This window comes from Ornithorhynchus anatinus, chromosome 2, assembly GCF_004115215.2.
Source record: "Ornithorhynchus anatinus isolate Pmale09 chromosome 2, mOrnAna1.pri.v4, whole genome shotgun sequence".
NCBI lineage: Eukaryota > Metazoa > Chordata > Mammalia > Monotremata > Ornithorhynchidae > Ornithorhynchus > Ornithorhynchus anatinus.
In genome coordinates, this window is record NC_041729.1 from 41,797,672 (window position 1) to 41,816,053 (window position 18,382).

Below are 18,382 nucleotides of genomic sequence, written 5' to 3' on the forward strand. Positions count from 1 at the left end.
ATATCTATAGGTAGATGTGGAGAGAGAGAGAGACTGAGACTAAGCTCTTCAGTGAACAGTTTGTTTGCAGGTTCTTGTTTTTAACTCCTTCCTAGCTAAACATGGAGAGCTCATCTACTAGATAAATAAAACATTCTTGTGAAATCTATTTTGATCCCTTTTGCTTGTTTTTTGGATGGACTCAAATACTTTTGGATTGCATAAGCTCTAGGCGGCTGGTCATTTTACTCCTGTACAGGAAGGAACCAGAACCCTGTGCCGTGACATTCCACTCAAAGGAGCCTTGCAGCCTAAACTGACCCTGCCATTGCATAACACTTGCCCTCTGCCTGAACTCACTCCATCATTTGATCCTTGATATTCAACTTCTCCACTCTGTTGTGTGCTAGAAATCACTGAAGTGATAGAGTTTTGCTTTTTGGTTATTGAATTAAAAAATCAAAGAAGCTCATCAGCTGGCTTCATCTTTCTGGAATCCTCGGAAAATAGCCGAAACTCTTTTCTTCATTAAATTCACTAAAGCAACTCATTTGTTCACCTGGTGAATGACTTGGTTTTCTTAATAGCAGTTGTCTAGTGATTTAGAGAACAGCTCTGCTTATGAGTTTGAACTGCCCTCAAAACACAATGTGGAGTTCTAAACCTCCCACTTCAAGGGTTTATTTTATATTTTTAAGAAGCAAGAGCCCCACATAGGTGAAGTTTGTATCATGTTGCAGCCTCATAATCACCTCTCTGCCCCACTCCCCCTTAAAGATTCCTTTCTCCCCCAGAATTAGCTAGCTTCTGGTCTTCCTTTGCTCCTCCTGGAGACATTCTGATAGCTGCCATTTTAATCATTGTCCAAATAGGCATTAACACCAGGTCAGACCTTTCTCTGAAGCTGCTGTGTAAGCCTGAGTAGGCAGGTAGGGTCAGGCAGAGGGCCTCGTCCAGTGCTTGCTTCTCACAGACAATGCTTGCTGGCCCCTTGACCCCAGGCTGTGTCCAATCTTCTACTCAGGCCACCCAGCCCAGCACCCCCCTCCCCCCACCTCTCTCCTTTTCCCTATGCATAGTATTGTCTGCACCTGTTACTTCACAAAGAAGCCAAATAAATTTTTATGGTATTTTTTAAGCACTTACTATGTTCTAGGCATAATAATAATAATTGTGATATTTGTTAAGTATTTAATATGTGCCAGGCACTTTATTAAGTTCTGGGGTAGATACAAACTTTTCGGGTTGGACACAGTCCCTGTCCCACAGAGGGTTCACGGTTATAATCCTCATTATACATATGAGGTAACTGAGGGACAGTGAAGTGAAGCGACTTGCCCAAGGTCATACAGCAGACAGGTGGTGGATCCGGGATTAGAACCCGCTCCTTCTGACTCGCAGGCCCATACTGTATCTTCTAGGCCATGCTGCTTCTCCCACACTGAACACTGGGAAAGATACAAGGTTATCAGGTTGGGCACCATCTATGCCCCAAAAGGGGCTTGCAGTAGTAATTCCCATTTTTCAGATGAGGTAACTGAGGAAAAAGAAAAAGTTAAGTGACACGCCCAAGCTCACACAAGCAGAATGTGACAAACCGGGATTAGAACCTAGGTCCTTCTGTGCTGTATTCACTAGGTCACAGTGCTTCAGATTTAAGGCCTTTAATTGAAATGGGGACATGGGCCTCAGCACATTTTAAATAAGTACATATACTTCTAGAGATGATGATACAATAAATGAAATACAGAAGCCAAGAAAGTAGAACTATTTTAAACCGAGAAAAAGACTTGTGATGTTCTCTATTCTGTCTTTGTGAGTACTGTATTGTCTCCTTGTTGAAGAGGCTTGAAGTATTTCCAGACTAATCATTTATCTAGACACTTATTTTAATGTCTAACAACTCTGTTATATGCACTCCCCCAAATGTTTAGTACAGTACTCTACAGACAATAACACTCAATAATTATGATTGATTCTGGTCCAAGTAATCTTTACTTACATTTTATTTTCTTCACAACACTGTTTAAACACTTACCCACATATCTATCTTTCTTTTCTCACTTTCTATCAGTTATTTTCTGTTCGTCTCCCTCACTAGACTCTAAGCTCCTTACAGGCAGGGATTGTGACTTCTAATTCTACTGGGCTTTCCCATGCGCTTAGTACAGTGGTTTGCTTATAGTACTGATTGACTGAAGTGTGCCTTGAGGCCTTGGAAGAGAGATGACTCCAGTCAGGCAAGGGGTTACTCTGTACAAATCCCACATTTAGGAAAACTCATTCCATTGTACTCATCATGTCTTATGCCACTTTATAATAATAATAGTAATGTTGGTTTTTGTTAAGCGCTTACTACGTGCCAAGCACTGTTCTAAGCGCTGGGGTAGAGACAGGGTAATGAGGTTGTCCCACATGAGGCTCCCAGTCTTCATCCCCATTTTACAGATGAGGTAACTGTGGCACCGAGAAGTGAAGTGACTTGCCCAAAGTGACGGGTGGCAGAGCTGGGATTAGAACCCATGACCCCTGACTCCTAAGCCCGTGCTCTTTCCACTGAGCCATGCTGCTTCCCACATTTCCTATGACATCATGCTGCAGTGTATCCGACAGGCTTGTATTATCAGAGGAATGTTTCCCTAATTCTGCCATTGCGTTCTAGTTAGTCAATTGTATTTATTGAGCGTTTACTATGTACAAAGCACCGTACTAAGCGCTTGGGAGAAAACATTATAACAATTTAACAGACACATCCCCTGCCCACAACAAGCTTATAGTCTAGAGGGAGCAAAGCAGAATGCAAAACATGCATTCTGGCAGAAGAGAGCTTGCCTACATATGGACTTTTTGTTTCTAAGCTAGAGATAGCCTGCGGATGGCACTGGCAATTGGGCAGGATCTCTAAAGATGGCCTGTGTGGTGAGTGAGAGAATTTGTAAGCAGTAAAGCCTTCCCCATTTCCACCCAGCAAAACTGCACTAGTGACTGATGGTAAAAAAGGGAACTGTCTTATCTCATGTCTCTCCTCCTTATCTTATGCCTCACCACCTATTAGTTGTTTCACTTTGCTCTCAAAAGCCACCCCAGGAGGCAAAAGGGGGCAGCCGTCTCATTGAGCAAGGCTACTGATGTGGAGGGTGACTATCCCAAGATCCAACCAACTAGAGAGCAGCCTGGGACTTCAGGAAATTGAGGAGGAAAACGATAGCATTTCGTTGCCCACTTTAGCACCTGCTTTGCTTATGGGATTTCCCCCTCCACTGAAGCTCCCAAGGTGGACACAGGGTCTTTTGCTTAAATCTTGAGACAGCTCTCAATAACCCTGCATTTGGAGAGGAAAAATATGACTGGTGATCAGAATAGCTCTGGACTCAAGAAATTTGTGTGGCCTAGAAGTGCAGTTAGCCTAACTGGACCAAGAGATGGAGAACCCTGGCTTGGTCAGAAAAAAGGAGCGGGGACAGTGGGAGGAAGGGAAGGAGAGGGAGCAAAGGAGAAAGAAGGAAGAGAGAATTAGAGAGGATAGGGGAATCAATCAAGCAATGGTATTTATTGAGTGCTTAGTCTGCAAAGTACTGTACTAAGCACTCTAATTACTTCTATTGGAGTAGAATTGGTAGACAAGATCGCTGCCCACAAGGAGCTTTAAAGGAATAAAGGGAGAGAAGAAGAGGGAAAGGACTAGAGCTTACGGGGTCCTTGCATGCATCCAGCCTTTGAGTTTTGGGGGATGACAACATAAAGCAGCAGGCAGAGCCCTAAGTTTCAGGACTGTCCCACCTAATTAGGGAGGGCAGTGACCTTAAACTTGACCCTTCTGCAATTTGAAACTGTACTTCCCAGGAGGCCTTAGAATACCTAACCTGATACCCAGTTCACTATTCTCTCCCCTGGGCCACAGAGTTGGATTAGGCTATTATCCGGGAAGAATCTCACTACATAAAGAACAGAAAAGCTACTGTTCTGTCTCATTTTAGCCTAGTGGTACAGGCTAACTAGTTATGTTAACAGGAATCAATCTTCCTGGGGTGGAGAGGATGTTTGATGGGGCAGGGCAAAAATATGTATCCTATATATTGTTTCTAATGTCTTCTTTCCTTCTCCCATGACTGTCCAAAGCTGAAAAGCATGGGCAGATGAAGATAAAAATGTCATTAAAAATAGGAACTAATTCCTTAACCAACCTCCTGAAGAATATTTGACTCCTCACCCTGGTGATTCTAGCTTGATGGTATTGCTTGACAGATCTTAATTCAGCTCCCTTGAGCATTTTGGTATGCACAGCTCATGCACCAAGGCTGCCAAAGCTTACCAAGTTCTCCTGTCCAAAAATGGCAAACCTCGATTTCCAAAATAATTTGAAATATCCGAGGGACAATGTAGTACCTACCTAAAGTGAGGAGAGGATATATGCCTAGGGCAATGTCAGAGATATTTTCAGGGAGGCATTTAGCCTTAAGTCACAATCTTTATCTTCAAAAAAAGAATTTCTTGAAAGACCCTGTAGAAGTTCAAGCACTGGGTACCTTTTACTGAGTTTGCTTTGGTTCTCTCCCTCTGGACACAGAGCAAGAGGTTTGTGCTTGGAGAATAGAGCCCAGGATGATATTGCAACCTGAGGGGAGACCAAGAAGCTATGACCTAACAATAATAATACTAATGATAATAACAAATTATAATCACAAATAGTGATATTTGTTAAGCACTTACTATGTGCCAAGCCTTCTCCTAAATACTGGCATAGATACAAGATGAGCCCTCTACTAAAGAGGATAAAGATACACAACAAATCTCTTTGCCTAAGCTTTACTAAATAGCAAGAAAGGAGGAAATAAAAAGAATCTGAATATACTCTACAGTACAGATCTGATGCAAGCGCAAAAGTTTCTGACAATCTGACAGTCAACACCATTGCCTTATTAATATAGTAGATTACTAGGGTAAAGCATATTGTTACTCTTCCTATTCTACTGGTTTCTTTATGGACACCATCACATCTCTTCCTTCAGCATAGTTCAGGTTATTTTCCTTCCTCCCCCATTGTTTGGGAGGTGTCTGCCTGATTATGGTTTTTAAGCCCCCTGGGGAGGTTCAGTCTCTAATCCTATATTACACCTGGGGGTAACCTGCATTATTAGGGCTTAATAAATGTTAATTATTTATTGTAATTGAACGTTATAACTCTCTTAATAAGGCAAGTGATCCTGTTACAGATGGTAGGTGGGAATAGTTAACCAGGTATAAATGCCAACCTCTGGGAGATGTGAGTGATTCTAATTTGGCCCCTTTGGACTTTGTCTGTGGTCCATTGGAGACGATGCTTAGGTTTTCACCCAAGAGTTTTACAACAAGGTCAAGCTCCCACCAGCTTAGTTCATTCATTCATTCATTCATTCATTCAATTGTATTTATTGAGCACTTACTGTGTGCAGAGCCCTGTACTAAGGGCTTGGAAAGTACAATACAGCAAATAAAGCATGGCTCATTGGAAAGAGCACGGGTTTAGGAGTCAGAGGTCATGAGCTCTAATCCCGGCTCTGCCACGTATCAGCTGTGTGACTTTAGGCAAGTCACTTAACTTCTTGGTGCCTTAGTTACCTCCCCTTTAAAATTAAGACTGTGAGCCTCATGTGGGACAACCTGATTGCCTTGTATCTACCCCAGCACTTAGAACAATGCTCGGCACATAGTAAGCGCTTAACAAATACCAACATTATTATAAAACAGAGACATTGCCTGCCCTCAGTGGGCTCGCAGTCTGGCAGGGGGAGACAGACATTAATACAGGTTCAATAGGCATCAATATAAATAAATAGAACTATAGAATATAAACATATATACATAAATTTATAGGTATAGAGAGTGAGTCAGGGTGACACAGAAGGGAGTAGGAGCTAGTTATATCCCAAACCCAAGACAGGGTCCCCTTGATGTAGTCACTAAGGTCTAGCAGTGACAAGATGACAGGATCAGAGGCCCTAGAGGTAGAGGACAGTAAATGTGTTTTTGTGGTAAGGGTTATACCTTGGATACTGGAAGGGTCTTGGATAGGGAGTAGAATGGGCAGAATAAGAGGCCGGTCCTCTTTCTTTCCTTCAGCTTTTTCAAGGAGTCAAAGAGGAGGAGCCAAACAGCCCCTGAGGCAAGCAATGATGGGAGATCCTCATGACTAAGTCAGTATTTGTTCAGCTGGTGAAGAACACCTGGCAGCTTCTATCAGACATGACTCTGACCAGTCAGAGCCTTTCATCTTGACCACTGATGAACTACTAGCATGTGTGTATGTTTTCAATGTTAATACTAAAATGAAATTAAGTCTGAAACAAATCAGAAAAATGTGATGGCCATCTCTAGCCATGCTGGACCCCCACTGCCTGGGCAGAGCTTTGTACAGGAACCATTGTGAGCTTTTGCCTCTTGGGGGTAAGCGTTATATTGTTCTCTAAGAAAGCACTTGAGCTGCATGATTTCCCCAAACTTTCCTCCCACCCCACCGCTCTCTCCCCAGGACCGACTAGGGATGGTAGTACAAGGAGCATTGATTCACTGAGTAAAGAAAGATCGTGCAGTCCCCAGGTGTGACCAAAGAGTCAGGCAGGATGAAAGCTAAGGTTTGTGTTTGGGGAAATTGAATGGGGATAAGAGAATTTGTTCTCATTCAAGAGCTATACTTTACACAATCAGTGAGTGGCATTTATTGAATGCTTACTATGTGCAGAGCACTGTACTAAGCATTTGGGAAAGTACAACGGTTAATAGATTCAGTCTCCGCCCACAAGGTTACAGTCTATAGGGAGAGACATACATTAGAATAAATTAAGGATAGGGAAAATAGTAGAGTGCAGGGATATTTACAGAAGTATGGTGGGGCTGGGGTGATTGTCAGTGGGAGCAAAGAAGCTAGGTAACTGTCAAATTTTGTGGTCATCATTATTCTAGAAACATGAACTTTCCCAGTGAATTCCTCATTTCCCTTATCCCCACTCCCCTCTGCATTGACTGTGCATTGAGCGTGGGGTACCCCTAAAGCACTTTAACCACAGTCCGACACTTATGTACATATCCTTAAACTCCATTATTTCCCCTATGTGTAACGTATTTTAATGTCTGTCTCCAGAGTCTGAAAGCTTCTCTTGAGCAGTGTTTGTATCTACCAGTTGTATTGCATTTTCCCAAGCACTTAGTACAGTATTCTGCACACAGTGAACACTCAGTGCACTCCATGTACCCCCAAACCATCTCCCATAATCAGAGAATTGCTTTCTCTCTGATCACTCCATCAATTATCTTCACAAAATGAAACATAGCTCCAAAGAGGGAGCTGAAAAGGGAAAAAAAGAAAGGGGGGGATTTGCCCCCCCCTCCATTTATTAAAGCTCCCTAAACCCACTTGGGGAACCACCCATCTAGTTCAGATGAATTCTTAGTCTCATGTAGTGCATAATCTCTTTTGATTCACGGGTGACCAGTTGGAGATTCTGTAGATATAAGTGTTTTAAGGTCGCCCCGTGTGGGGGCGAATCACACGTCAATCTGTTCTAATTCATGTTCCCTGGAAGGATTAAGAAAAAAACAGCACAACCTTACAACTTCCCTCAGAACGAGTTTCTGACATTTCCCCCGAGGGAGCGGTGCGTATTAAAATTCATGAATCATGTGCTCCAGTTTCCGAGAGGAAAAGGTACATAATAACATATTCATGTGGCCATTGGCGATTCCATTCCCCACGTGAGTGCCATATTAATTCCTCATTAGACACTTTTTGTAAGTATTGATTTCTCTGGTAGATACTTCCCTCTTTTACATGACAAACTAACATATCTGAGTGCTGGGTAAGAATAAGGTCTCTCATACAACTTGCCAGGAAAACAGCAACCCCAAAATCCTACCCTGAATACGATATAAAAAGTGAAAAGGTCTTTTAATTGGCTGCTTGTGCCTTTTGCGATTAACCAGGGTATGCCATTATGCTCTTGAGCTGTCCTAATTACAAGCTACTGTAAGCATTCTGAAAGACCCATTTAAGCATATATTCCACATTAGAAAGTTCATCAGTTTAAGTACTTGGTGCATATCTAATATTGTGCAACTGAAACGACAAATAAGATTTGTTAGTAATGAGGAGTTGGATTTCGGGGAACGGGTTGGAGTTACGTAATATCCTCTGTCTATCTTGTCAATAAACAAAACAAAGTCTCCTTCATTAATACAGCTGGAAAACTCTCACCCCAAGTCAGCAGGTACCGAATGGGCTCCAAATCAGACTTCCCGGGCATATAAAGCAGCTTCGTAATATCCACTGAGGCCAAAGAGTGCGTTTAAATATAAACTCCCCCAAATAAGCTCCCTAAACCCAAGAAAAGTTTGGAGAGCCAGCAACCTCAGATTTCAGCACTGACGGGCAGCGATATGGAAAACAACTCTGACTTACCTAATAATTAACTTGTTATCCAGTGCCTTCCATCCAGCTTGTGTGTCGAAATGTTTCAGCTGCTTTAGAAGGCGGGAGCAGAGGAACCGAGTTTACCCTTTCAACGCAGTCCGCTCCGAAGCTTCAGAAACTTCCTCCGGCGCTACCGACTTGCTGCTCTGGGTGCTTTCCGCCAAATACGAGCCCATGTTGTGCTTCCCCTTTCCCTCCGCTTAGCATTCTCCGGGTGTGAGTCTCATCCGTGTTCTGCCGGGGAGGATGGTGCACTTGTTGGCCCGGTCCCTCCCATCCAGAGCTCAAATAAAAAACAACCCTTTCATTTTCACTCACAACATGAGAAGTGCTTCGGGAACACGGACACTGGGGAAGGAAATCCAGACCTCTGCTCCCTCCTCCTTTCCCCTCCTCACGCAGACACGCATCTCACTCTCACCACAGAAAAAAATGTGCAGGCGCTCACTACGGCAGTCGTCAAAGTTTAACCAAAGGGGGAGGGAGAGAGTGGATGAGAACAAACTTAATGCTGTAGAGCCTTCTTGTGCTCCCTCTCTCTTTCTCTCTCCCTCTCCCCCTCTCCCTCTCTCCCCCCAGTGGGCCCCGTGCCTAGTGTTTTTATTGATTCCAATCACTGGGGGCTAGCTCTCTCTCAGAAGAAACACTGTGTAATGTGTTCTTTCCTGGCTTTCATTAAAGAAACTCAATGCACTGTGGTCATGCTGCCGAGCTTGCCTGGCAACCTGCCTACTCTCTGTGGTACTTCTTTCAGTGGAGAGATCCCAGTCCTTTCTTGCTTTTTTTCTCCCTCCCTCCCTCCCCGCCCCCTCCTCCCCCCTTTTTTTTCTTTCTTTCTTCCTTCCTTTTCCTTTAGGAAGGACTTCCAAACATCCTACTTTCACAGCTGTACCTTTCCCAAATGAGCAGTTATAAACTGTGAGGAATATTCTCCTCAAATTTATTTTTGTCTTTTAAAAGAATCTTAGGAATTGTTGGGTTTTTTCTTGTGTTTGGAATTGTGGATGTGTGTATTTTCTCTAGCAAATATTAGGTGATACCTGAGTAGCCAGGTTTTAATCCAGATTTTTAGTCAAGGCTTTGCTCCATCCCTCCCTGACCCAGATTCCTCTTCAGTTTGACCTTCTGTTTCTGAACTCCGAAGAAATTAGGGACAATTTATATAGCCACGTGCACTTCTGACATCTCATCAAACAACAGAAAAGGATGAGATTTCTTGTTCTCAGTCAGTACTGATTACATGAGCCTTGCAACGTATATGCGTACGTGGTAAAATCATGCGTAATTTTCTTGGGATTATTCTATAGTGCAAACTAGACAGAAATAGTGACACAATATTAAAAATACAAATTCTAACTTTGCCTTAGCTACATTCAAATGATAGAGCTGTTTACAGGGTGCACGAGGAGAAACTACAGAATGAAATCTAACTTAAGTAGTCACGAACAATCAATCAATGGAACTTACTGAGTGATTACTATGTGCAGAGCACTGTATTAAGTGCTTGGGAGAGTACCATTCAACTGAGTTGGTAGACATGATGATGAGGGTGATGGTATTTGTTAAGTGCTTACTATGTGCCAAGCACTGTTCGAAGCGCTGATGTTCCCTGCCCACACAGAGCTAGGAGCAAAAACGTTTTGACCTAATGTTTTACTTTTATGTGTTCCCGGATCCTTTCTGTGGTTCTCCTTGGTCCTGCTTTTGGTGTAAATTTAATAGGATCTGGATGTTTTGACTTTTCTCTAATAACTCCTGAGTGAAACATCTGAGAGTTCACCCTAGTCCGGTGAGTAGCACAAGCACTGTCATCCCTTTTTTTTATGAATTTGAGTGCTATCAATGTTTACCTTTAAGTTCAATGTGTTTTGAACATTTCATTTGTCGGAAGCGTGCTGCATGGACTGCTTTTTAAATATGAACATATTTCTCTGGCTGCAGATGCCTCTTTTCCCCAGTGCGCATACATACAATGGTTGAAAGGTGCCTTTCCTGGATCAGAAAGATACAAAGGCTTGTTCTCATTTAAATCTGGCTTCCTGCAGAACTTGTTTGAGGTTTTTCTGCCTGAGCTGAGTCTATAGAAACCTTTCCAAATCAAGTTAATGTAATTTCTTCCCTGGGTTTCTTGCCAGAATTTCTTGTATGAGCTTAAGAGCAAGTTGGTAAACAGTTCCTTTTTTTTTCCGTAGTAGTATCAACTTATTTTTTTGCACAATGTATTATTTAAAAATGCTGTTCTCCTGTTAAATGTTTTTCCATCATTTTGAAAATAGTTATGGAATTATGAATAATATTTGTATTGGCTTAAATGCCAATAAAGACAAACTTGTTTTCTATGTGCTTTTAAGTTTGGTCTTGAAGAAATCTTAGAGAAATGGCATGGCTTAGTGAAAAGATTATGGGCTTGGGAATCATAGGACCTGGGTTGTGGTTCCGGCTCTCCGCTTTGCCTGATGAGTGAACTTGGACAAGTCACTTAACTTCTCTGGGTCTCGCCCCGCTTTAGAAGGTGGGAGCAGAGGAACTGAGTGGTTACTGTGTGCAGAGCACTGTATTAAGTGCTTGGGAGAGTACCATTCAACAGAGTTGGTAGACATGATGATGAGGATGATGGTATTTGTTAAGTGCTTACTATGTGCCAAGCACTGTTTGAAGTGCTGATGTTCCCTGCCCACACGGAGCTAGGAGCAAAAACGTTTTGACCTAATGTTTTACTTCTCTGTGTTCCTGGATTCTTTCTCTGGTTCTCCTTGTAAAATACCTGTTCTCCCTTCCTCTTTGACTGTGAGCCCCATGTAGCAGGAACTGTGTCCAACCTAACACAGGTGGTATCTCCCCCCATACTTAGTACTGTGCTTGGCACACAGTAACACAGTGCTTAACAAATACTATCAATATTAAGTAATCTCTTTCCTCCACCTCCTAGCCAGATTTTTCCCTTAAAGTCACTTTTCAGGGAAGACAGATTTCTGACCTCATCTTTAAAAATCCCTAAGGTACCCTCCCTTGCAAGCACAACCTTGCATCAAACACAATCTGTACAATTAGTTCTCCCTGTTGTGTAACTAGTATCATGATTTATCCCTTTCATCTGTTATTCTCAACTTAGTGGAAATGAAGATGTCATTCCCCCTTTAAAAAAAAAATAAAAGGAAAATAAGGAAAATAAATCCTGTACAAAATGGTGGTATTTGTTAAGTGCTTACTATGTGCAAAGCACTGTTCTAAACGCTGGGGGCGATACAAGGTGATCAGGTTGTGCCACATGGGGCTCACAGCTTTAATGCCCATTTTACAGATGAGGTAACTGAGGCATAGAGAAGTTAAGTGAGTTGCCCAAAGTCACATGGCTGGCAAGTGGCGGAGCTGGGATTAGAACCCATGACCCCTGTCTCCCAAACTCGGGCTCTTTCCACTGAGCCACACTTCTTCTGTACATCCAGTTGTGAATATGTTTACCCAATTGTAACAAACCAGCCTTCTTCTGTTGATCAGAGATGTTGGTCAGCAAGATATTCTAAGTGAAAATAAATGCAATCTTTTTAGAAAACAACCACCCTTGCTATGACAGCCTTAAAGTTGGGAATATCTACTTTGAGGAAAATTAAAGAGCATTCATCACTTGGCACATTGGCAGGAGTCTCGATAGGGTACCATTCTAAGCTTCCAGTCCTAAGAGTTTTTCAAAGTTATACTTAAAATGATCCCACCATTCTCTTTTGTTGTTGCATAGTCATCATCCCACCCATGACCCTGGGTGGTCTTTCTTCTTAGCATGAGATGTCTCTCCCTTCCTAGTCTGCTGTACATCTGCACGTCACCTGCCTCCTTGTCTTATTTGTGTATTAGGTCTGAGTGGATTGTGGGGGTGAAGTGGACTTGAGTCCAGGCACTTGGGCCGCTTGTGGCCCAGGAACACCATGGAACTGACTAGGCTAATTCATCGCGTTCCCTGCTGTCCTCCAGTCAATCAGTAGGATCTATTGAGCACTTACTGTATGCAGAGCACTATACTAAGCGTTCCGGAAAGTACAGTACAACAGAGTTGGTAGACACATTCCCTGCTGACACTGAGCTTACCGTCTAGAGCTTATGTTCAACTACAGTCCAGCAGTGTTCCGAAAGTATTCCGTGTGTGCCAACCTGGCTCCAGGTTAACAACTTAGAATGAGTTTGTTGGTGTCCTGTACCTTTCCCAGTACTTAGTACAGCACTGCAGAGCACACAGTACATAGCACATTACTCAGCACACAGTAAGTACTTAGTAAATATTGTTCTTGTCTGTCCGTCTCCCCCGATTAGACTGTGAGCCCATCAAAGGACAGAGACTGTCTCTATCTGTTACCGATTTGTACATTCCAAGTGCTTAGTACAGTGCTCTGCACATAGTAAGCGCTCAGTGAATACTACTGAATGAATGAATGAACAAATATTATTATTACTACTACTTCTATGGGGAGCAGTATAGGAAGCATATCCAGAACAATTAGGAAATTCCAGGATGTTTTGAGCTACAGTGTAAGCTAAGACCTGGACTGGACAGCGAACATCCTGAGGTGAAGCAGTACACTGCTGAGTGGAAGCGATAGCGTGGGGCCCTCTGCAGTACCCAACCCCCACCTTATTCTAGCCATGGGCAGCCCACTGCAGGTTCTCCTTAAATGAAGCACAGAGTTCCAGATTTCCACTCCTTCAGTTTGCTTCTAGAGCCCAAGGAGGGATAAAGCCAAGGGGAGCAAATGTGGAATCTTTTTTTCTTTTTTTACCTCTGGCCAAAAGATATGGGCTCCTCAGGTTCCTGGTCCTGAGAGACTTTGGTAAATTTGGTGGCCCATGTCCTGAGGTTGTTAGGAGGCTCTGAGGAATACAACTTTTTTTTCCTCTTTTTCTGTTTTTTTTGTCTCTGGCTGACTTCCTTAGGCCACAACACTGCAAGTCAGTGAAAGCACCACGCTGACATACTGTCTATCTTTGTCATCAAAAACTGTCACCTATTTCCTGCTTTTGATGATGTCAGAATGAATCTTAGTTTTGCCTTCCCATTCAGCCTCTTGCATTACTCTAATACAGCCTGGAAATGATTTCTGCTCCATTATCTGTGCATTATTCCTTCTCTTGTAGTGGAAAGCACTCAAGTGACAAGAGGTCATTGGACAGGTCATTGACTTCTGATACTGCTGGGAATCAGCAGGGACTTATTTCTGCAGCTGCTTTAATCTGGCCTCTTGAGCAGATCTTCTAAAGCACCCAGCACTGATTGCTATTAGAGTTGGAGCTCATCTTTTCTGTGACATTGTGTGGTATATTGTATGTACTTAAGTATGACACCCTCTTTCAGAGAAACATTTCTCTGCTTCTTTGTGGTAATGGTGTAGAGTGGAGGTTTCCAGATCCCTAGAGGTTACTTCAAAGCACTCTAGGACGCATAACATGATCATTATGACGGGCAAAGAAGACAAATAATGGGAACTCTGGAAACTGAAAAGAAGAGTCTAGTAGTAGGAACAGTGGATAAAACAGTGCCTGGTTCAGAATCCTGTGACCTTGAGGTCTAGCAGGAGTTGGGCTTTATTACTGTTATTAATAATAATAATTATGGTATTTGCTAAGCACTTATTATGTGCCAGGCACTGGCCTAAGCAATGGGGTAGATACAAGCAAGTCGGGTTGGACGCAGTCCCTGTCCCACGTGGGGCTCACGATCTCAACCCCCATTTTATAGTTGAGGTAATTGAGACATAGAGAAGTAAAGTGACTTGCCCAAGGTCACGTAGCAGACAAGTGGTGGAGTTGGAATTAGAACCCATGACCTTCTGACACCCACGTCCTTGCTCTGTCCACTAAGCCATGCTGCTTCCCATGCTGTTATCACTGCTCCATCAGTCAGTAAATTGTATTTATTGAGCTCTTACTGTGTGTACTAAGCATTTGGGAGAGTATAATGTAAAAGAGTTGGTAGTTAATTTCCCTGCCCACAGGAGCTCACAGTCCAGAGGAATAGAGAAGGACCTTTCTTCTGCTTCAGTGAGTATATGTGTGGAGGAGCGAATGATGGGAGAGTGGAGGAAGTGGGGAAGGCCTAGATTTCAGGGGGAAGTACACAGTGGCAATTGAGGGGAGTTTACTTCAGGGAGAAGACTGGAAATGTTTGGCTTCAGAAATAAAAGTCCTGAAGCCCCTGGTCTAGAGGTTGGTTCAGATAAGAGGAATTGTCTTCATCCCATTTTCATTGACAACCAGCTATTCACCAGCCAGATGCCATTTAGCACCTGCAGTCTTGCAGTTACAGAAAAAAAGATAGCTGCTCTGGTTGTGGTCCTAAAGCCTCTCCAGCTATTTATCACTCCCTTTCTAAATCTGAATGTAATCAAGATCCCATCAGTTTGTCTGTCTCCCTGACTGATCTGTGCAGCCTTCTTTCTTCCAGCCCGTCGTCATTCCCTCCCTGAGGACTAATGGGAATAAATGTCTCTTCAGTATGCCCAATCCCACTGGGTTGGTGAGGGCTCAGAGAGGGCACTAGGACACATCATTCCCTTCTACTTAAGGCAAGGTCCGAGGCTGCGCTTGCCAAGAAAGATGCCTGCTATAGTTAGGGATCCTAGGAGTTGGGATCAGCAGAAGCCTAGAGCGATATGACCTTTCTCCTAGTAGTAGCCTGAGATTTGCCTCCCTTTACTGCTTTTTTGCTTCACCACCACATGATATAAGACCCTTGCTGCCACCCAGGAGGGAAAATAAACTGCAGCCCTACACAAAGGCACACTGGAAGAAAAAGAACCGCCAGGCGGGCATTCTGATGTGAATTATTTTCAAGCATTCTTTTTTCCTCTTTTAGTGCCAGCCCTCTTCCACCATGGCTCGGAAGAAGGGCAGTCACATCTGATTGGAGGCTCTGGACTGGGGACTCCATGACGGCACGGAGGCTGGGCTCCCGCTTGCTTGTTTGGGACCCCTTGTAGCAGGGGAGAGGCCTTGGCCCCAAGGCCACAGCATAAGGGCCGGGCTGCTGTTTGCCAGGCAGCCAGTAGGGCCCCAGCAGCACTGTCTGCTTCCATAGTGTGACTCTGGGCAAGTACCCGGGTAGAGGTGACTTACACTCCCACTGCTCCTGCTCTTTCAGCCAGCCCTGATAAAATCACATCCCCTTTAACAGACCCTCCCTAGCTAAGTCCTCATTTCCCCAATTCTTCCTCTCTTCTGCATCACCTATGCACTTGGATTTGTATGCCTTAAGCACTTGATAGTCACCTCACCACCAGCTCCACAGTGCTTACCCATATTCTCTCCTATTTCCCCTATCTGTAATTTATTATTTTTAATGCCTGCCTCCCCCTCTAGACTATAATAAGGTCTCTGTGGGCTGAGATCATGTCTACTAACTCTATTGTATTCTTAGTCCAGTGCTCTCTACATAGTAAGCATTCAATAAATACCACTGATTGATAGATTACTTTCATCCTGCTGTCATCTTATACTTTTTGATGAACTAATAGGACTGCATATGGCACCTCAAGCTCTCTGAGGCTCCCTCAACTGATCCTATAAGATCATCCTCTGCTATGAGGGCAGCTTTTTCTATGTGAGTAAAGTGAAGCCTATTCTGTCATGGATTCGGGAGAATGTGGTATCTTTCATTATGAGACAGTAGGACATTAAGAATTTCTTGACAAAGACTATCAGTCCCTAAGATGGATGGCTAAGGGAAGTTGTGGGATATTCTCCATGGAGATCTTGAAACATAGGGTATATTCTCTGGGGTGTTAGGCAAGGACCTGTCTGTTGGAAAAGTGATGGATGAGTTACTTGGTCTTTTGGTGGTTGGAGTGGGCCAGAAGGCATTCATGTATTTGCCCAGTGGCCGATAAAGGAAACTACGTGTTTGGGAGTCTTTAACAGGGTTGACGTTTCTCTTTCTGGAATGATTTAGATAGTATCCTGGAATCTGGGAATTGGATTTATATAAATAGTCTATTGCTCTACTATTTCCCTTATCCCCAATCAGTCAATAAATCATATTTATGGAGTGCTTACTGTGGGAGAGTACAATAGAAGAGAGTTGGTAGATACGTTCTCTGGCCAGAATTTCAGTGATTGTCTCTCCCTATAGATTGTAAGCTCCTTGTGGGCAGGTACTGCATCTACCAACACTGTTTTATTGCACTTTCCCAAGTGATTAGTACAATGCTCTGCAAAGAGTAAGCACTCAATATATACTACTGATTGATTGACTGGCCTTTGTCTGGAGTAGGGCAACTATGATCTTCCCACCTCTCTGAGCACCCCTCCCCTACCTTTTGAAGCTCCAGCTTTAGTATATTCCCTATAGTGAATTTTATTTTTTTGCAAAATTTCTGGCATAGTCTCTCTCCAGTGCAGCAGTTTAAAAGCATCATAATAATCTTTGAGCTTCTCGCAGAATACCCTTCATTTTGTAATAAAGCAAAGGTCCTTGCCTAACACCCCAGAGAATATACCCTATGTTTCAAGATCTCCATGGAGAATATCCCACAACTTCCCTTAGCCATCCATCTTAGGGACTGATAGTCTTTGTCAAGAAATTCTTAATGTCCTACTGTCTCATAATGAAAGATACCACATTCTCCCGAATCCATGACAGAATAGGCTTCACTTTACTCACATAGAAAAAGCTGCCCTCATAGCAGAGGATGATCTTATAGGATCAGTTGAGGGAGCCTCAGAGAGCTTGAGGTGCCATATGCAGTCCTATTAGTTCATCAAAAAGTATAAGATGACAGCAGGATGAAAGCAGCAGTGTGGCTTAGTGGATAGGTAGAAGGAACTGGGTTCTAATCCTGACTCGCCACATGTCTGCTGAGTGACCTTGGGTAAGTCACTTAACTTCTCTAGCCTCGGTTTCCTCATCTGTAAAATGGGGATTGAGACTGTGAGCCTCATATAGGACAAGGACTGTGTCCAACCTGATTTGATTGTATCTACTCCAGTGTTTAGAACAGTGCTTGGAACACAGTAAATGCGTAACAAGTACTATTCATTCATTCAATAGTATTTATTGAGTGCTTACTATGTGCAGAGCACTGTACTAAGCGCTTGGGATGAACAAGTCGGCAACAGATAGAGACAGTCCCTGCCATTTGACGGGCTTACAGTCTAATCGGGGGAGATGGACAGACGAGAACAATGGCAATAAATAGAGTCAAGGGGAAGAACATCTCGTAAAAACAATGGCAACTAAATAGAATCAAGGCAATGTACAATTCATTAGCAAAATAAATAGGGTAATGAAAATATATACAGTTGAGCGGACGAGTACAGTGCTGTGGGGATGGGAAGGGAGAGGTGGAGGAGCAGAGGGAAAAGGGGAAAAAGAGGGTTTAGCTGCAGAGAGGTAAAGGGGGGGTGGCAGAGGGAGTAGAGGGAGAGGAGGAGCTCAGTCTGGGAAGGCCTCTTGGAGGAGGTGAGTTTTAAGTAGGGTTTTGAAGAGGGAAAGAGAATCAGTTTGGCGGAGGTGAGGAGGGAGGGCATTCCAGGACCGCGGGAGGACGTGACCCAGGGGTCGACGGCGGGATAGGCGAGACCGAGGGATGGTGAGGAGGTGGGCGGCAGAGGAGCGGAGCGTGCGGGGTGGGTGGTAGAAAGAGAGAAGGGAGGAGAGGTAGGAAGGGGCAAGGTGATGGAGAGCCTTGAAGCCTAGAGTGAGGAGTTTTTGTTTGGAGCGGAGGTTGATAGGCAACCACTGGAGTTGTTTAAGAAGGGGAGTGACATGCCCAGATCGTTTCTGCAGGAAGATGAGCCGGGCAGCGGAGTGAAGAATAGACCGGAGCGGGGCGAGAGAGGAGGAAGGGAGGTCAGAGAGAAGGCTGACACAGTAGTCTAGCCGGGATATAACGAGAGCCCGTAACAGTAAGGTAGCCGTTTGGGTGGAGAGGAAAGGGCGGATCTTGGCGATATTGTAGAGGTGAAACCAGCAGGTCT

At 43.7% G+C, this 18,382-nt stretch overlaps 2 protein-coding genes across 4 annotated transcripts in view; one reads left to right on the forward strand and one right to left on the reverse strand.

Annotated features, from left to right (window-relative positions):
* Nucleotides 1-8,927, reverse strand: part of GPR146 (G protein-coupled receptor 146) — a 63,075-nt gene extending 54,148 nt beyond the window's left edge. The window contains exons 1-2 of one of the 2 annotated variants that reach the window (XM_029057778.2): nt 8,741-8,926; nt 8,411-8,656 (exon numbers count right to left, since the gene is read on the reverse strand). The gene's annotated coding sequence lies outside the window, so the exon portion shown is untranslated. Of the gene's footprint in view, nt 1-8,410 lie in introns of both variants that reach the window. The other variant, XM_003430527.4, reaches the window with a different exon arrangement.
* Nucleotides 1-18,382, forward strand: part of C2H7orf50 (chromosome 2 C7orf50 homolog) — a 250,345-nt gene that overhangs the window by 161,577 nt on the left and 70,386 nt on the right. The gene's annotated exons all lie outside the window — the stretch shown is intronic.